A 4,469-nucleotide genomic window follows, 5' to 3' on the forward strand; every position below is an offset into this window, starting at 1 on the left:
TGCAGATTGGTACACGTCACCTGATGGCACCTTCATCAGGATGTACAACGTAGAGAAAGCTTTGCATGTGTTGCTGAAGTTTGCCAAGGACAAGTTGGTTATGCAAGGGGTTGCATACCACATCTCGACAGGGTGATCAGATGGATTGCACAGGAAGAAGAAGGCACCATGGCCTATGATTCCTTTGTGAATTGGGTTTTATGTGATCTGGAGTTTGAAAGAAGTAGATGTTGAGGTCGAAGACTTTAAGAAGTTTAAATTCAGCACCAAGAGGTTCAATCCGTAAAATCCACATGGCTTATGCAGGGACCACTGTGCGAGAGTGTCATTGGCGAGAGGAAGACCCATGGAGATATTGTTATAACTCCTATAGGATCAATGAACTGGTCAATATGGTAGTGGAGTGGTTAGCAGCACTCAAGGAAGCAACAACACAAGGCGCAACAATGATAGTAGCAGCAAGAAGCAAACCTATGCAAGACAAAGGCAAGAGGAAGATTGTCGAAAGCACAGAGATGGAGCAAAGCTACAAGTTTAAGGAAGACCCACTTGTGGAAAGAGTAGATTTGGAGATAGATGCAAAGAGGCGATAACGTGACAGGAGAATAGAGCAAAGAAACAATGAGAAGAAAATACTGGAAGAAGCAGAGAAGAAGTTGCAGGAAGTACAGTCGAAGCTCAAAGAAGAACAAAAGTAGCGCCGAAGAGATAAGGAAGCGCAACATGAACAGGAACAGGATAAAGTGCAAGGCACACAGACAACACAAACCGCGCCGATATAGGTTGAAGGCTCTGAACTAGCAGTAGATGAGGAACAAGGTGAGCAGCCATAGGAACAGGATCTTGCTCCGCTAGATGAACCGATAGTTGAATAGATGGACATGGAGATGGAACGGCCGAAACAGGATCGTGACACCGACCTCATGCCAAAAGCAACCGAGGTCACCCCACAGGCTTAACTAGCCCCGACAGTAGAGCAAGTCCCAAGTGAACAAGGGGATACCATTCTCCTTGAGGATAATCCAGGAATAGATGTGTACATCATCACCTTTGATGAGTCACAGAATAGAGTTGTACAAGCACGTCGAGTGCACACCCTGGATGCACATGTATCACCTGCGCACTTTGAAGAACGGGTGATTGTGTTAGATGTACGAAGACATCCAGCTACCTTGGATGATGCTACAAAGGCTTATGCTGAAGCCACAAGCTCGAGTGTGAAGTTCTTGATAATAGAAAACGTGCACATGGCTAAGGAATTGCAAACAACTAGGTAGAGAGAGGAACAATCAATAGGATCCGCCAGAGCAGATATGAAGAAAGTGATACGATGAATTATCGGCCCTTGAGACAGTCACACGGAGACTGTATGACAGGTTCATCACTGTGCACAAGGCAAGTGTCCACCTACATGGCCATCAACAATGCTGCATCAAGGTAGCGCGAACACTCATAGATATGCATGCCACAGTGGATCATGTATAGACATGGACAATGAGGTACAAGGGAGCCCCACTTCACTTGCACAAGATGACGAAACCACAGGTAGAGTTGCACAAAGCACGCATCCGAAGTTTGATCCGGAACTATGAGGAACTCCCACCACTCATCACCAGTGTCGAGGCTTCGTATGCACAGTTGTTCAAGAGTTTGTATGTCATGGTGAGAAAGTATGTCACCCCGTCGATTGGTACGCTCACTGAGGCCAAAGAGACGAACCAAGTCAGACTGAAGCTCAACGCGTACTTTGATCAGTTGATGCTCACGGCCACCAGCACATATTTGCAAGTCAGCGCAGATAACATGCGGATGTACATTGTCGGTCCGGCCTTGCTCAAGACTAAGCTGCGCATGTTATAGGATGAATTAGACAGAGGTTCCAAATCAGTATACCCGGAAGCAATGGAGGCAAGAGTTCGTTTCCAGAAAGACATCATCAAAGAGTACGTAGACAAAATTGTGCACTACTAAGCATGGCATCAGTTCGTCACCAAGGACCACAGAGAGGAGGTCGATGAGCTAGTCTTTCCACAACCGTCTGAGTCTTAGTGTTGTCTTGTGCGGCTGAATCAAGCCATTTTTGTCCCACATGGGTATATGTGGAAAATGAATTATTATTGTAAACAAGATGTAAAATGAAATACCAAGTGTCATTAGTGGAATGCAAATAGTCATATGTAATGTAAAGAGTTACGTAATGAAGTTGAAGAGTCATAAGGGTAGTCCAAGAGTCACAAAGGGGAATGTCAGCAGTCACCCTACCCTTTTTTATAAATAGAACCTCATAACTCATAGAGCAGGCTTTTGGGAGCCAAGCTTTTGCTAGGTATTGCTTAGAGAGGGCTTGGAGAGTATTGTGATGAGCCTTGGCTTCTCCACAGTGCATAATGAGTACATCTCTTTGGAGGAGCATGCGATGTTGACTATAATGTTCCACTATTGGGGCTAGTTGCTGTGATGGTTGTATGTAGGGATAGAACTTTCACTTTCTATAGTATAATAGAGTTAACACGTTTCATGCATATGTTGTTATTGTAGTTCGATTATTCTAGTTACTTTAGCAATGTATGTAGTTTTAACTTATGCATTTATGTATGGACTATTCCGTATGTGATTGTGTGAATCTTAATGAAGCGTTTTGTTGGTTTAACTCATCACTTTGGATTGTCGACTATTCTGCTTTCCAGTTTGTGATGTCATTCAGCTCGTGTGTTCCTTTCAAGCTGCGTACTATTACAGGCTTCTAAGGAATACACTTCTTTTCCCCTCCGTGTGTCAGAACTGTCAGGCCAGGGTAACTCCAGAATGGGCAGAAAAAACTGATTGCATAATTCATTAGCTAACTATCATTTATATACATAAATGGGACGGATCAGTTCATCTTCTTGATGACTGTTCGCATTCCATTTCACCCATCCGTTGAGGATTAGGTGTCAACATTCCCCCCCTTAATCTGAAGGGATGTTGGTGAGTCCAAGCATCGTTCTGAATCTTTCAAGCTTTTCTCTTCCAAGCGCTTTGGTGAAGATGTCTGCAATTTGCTCGTTTGTGGAACAATGACGGAGATGGATTGTTTTGGCCTCAACATGATGTCGGATCAGATGATATTTAGTATTGATGTGCTTAGTACGATCATGGAACTTCGGGTTCTTGGCCAACTTTATTGCAGAGGTGTTATCAATCATGAGTGGAGTTGATTGTATTTGTTTTACCTGCAAATATTCAAGAATTTTCCTGAGCCACACAATTTCTTTCGTTGCTTCAGCTGCTACCACATATTCTGCTTCTGTTGTGGAATCTGCTGGTACTGATTGTTTGCGTTATCTCCAGGAGACAGCTCCTGATCCAAGACTCATAGCATATCCTGAAGTAGATACCCCAGTTTCTTTGTCTCCATCGAAGTCTGAATCAGAGTATCCAATCAAGTTGAAGTCGTCCACCTGTGTATACTTGATTCCAAGGTCTTGAGTTCCCTTCAAGTACCTTAGAACTCTTTTTGCAGCAGACCAATGTCCCTCACAAGGCTTTTGCATAAACCTGGAGAGGATTCCAACAGCAAATGAAATGTCTGGTCTGGTAGTAGTGAGGTAGATGAGACTTCCTACAAGCTGTCTATACTTTGTTGCATCCTCAAATTCCTTTCCTTCAATAGATGTGAGCTTCAAGTTTTGTTCCATTGGAGTAGAAAGAGGATTGCACTCTGTCATGCCAAATCTGTTTAACAAATCTCCAATGTATTTCTTTTGAGAAAGAAATATGGACTTTGGATGTGGGTTACTTCAATGCCAAGATAGTAATGAACATAGCCCAAATCAGTCATTTCAAAAAAATTTCCTAATTCTTTCTTTATGGATGCAATATAGCTTTCATTGTTCCCTGTCATTAAAAGATCATCTACATATACCACAAGATATACAATTGTTTTGCCAACTTTCTTGACAAATAAAGTTGCATCATCAATATCAAAATGATTGAAGTTGAGTTTCAGAAGATGCTCAGTTAGTTTTTCATACCAGGCTCGTGGTGCTTGTTTGAGGCCATACAAGGACTTCACAAGTTTGCATACTTTATGTTCATGTCCTTTCACAGCAAATCCTTCAGGCTGGGACATAAAAAAATTCTCTTTTAGATCTCCATTCAAGAATGCAGTTTTTACATCCATTTGATGGACTTTCCAACCGTTCTGAGCAGCTAGTGCAAAGAGTGTCCGGATAGTGGCCCATTTTGCTGTGGGGGCAAAAGTTTCCTCATAATCGACCCCTTCCTTATGTGCAAAACCTTTTGCCACAAGCCTAGCTTTGTGCTTGTCAAGTGAGCCATCAGCTTTGTATTTGTTCTTGTAGACCCACTTGCAGCCAATTGGTTTGGTTCCAAATGGAGGATCAACCAGCTTCCAGGTGCCATTCTTTATGAGGGCATCATACTCCTTCTGCATCGCTTCTTTCCATTCATCATGAGAAGCAGCTTCT

The sequence above is a fragment of the Pinus tabuliformis genome, chromosome Q (genome assembly GCF_031772625.1).
Source record: "Pinus tabuliformis cultivar Carrire ecotype Pingquan chromosome Q, CPIR1, whole genome shotgun sequence".
NCBI classification, from domain to species: domain Eukaryota; kingdom Viridiplantae; phylum Streptophyta; class Pinopsida; order Pinales; family Pinaceae; genus Pinus; species Pinus tabuliformis.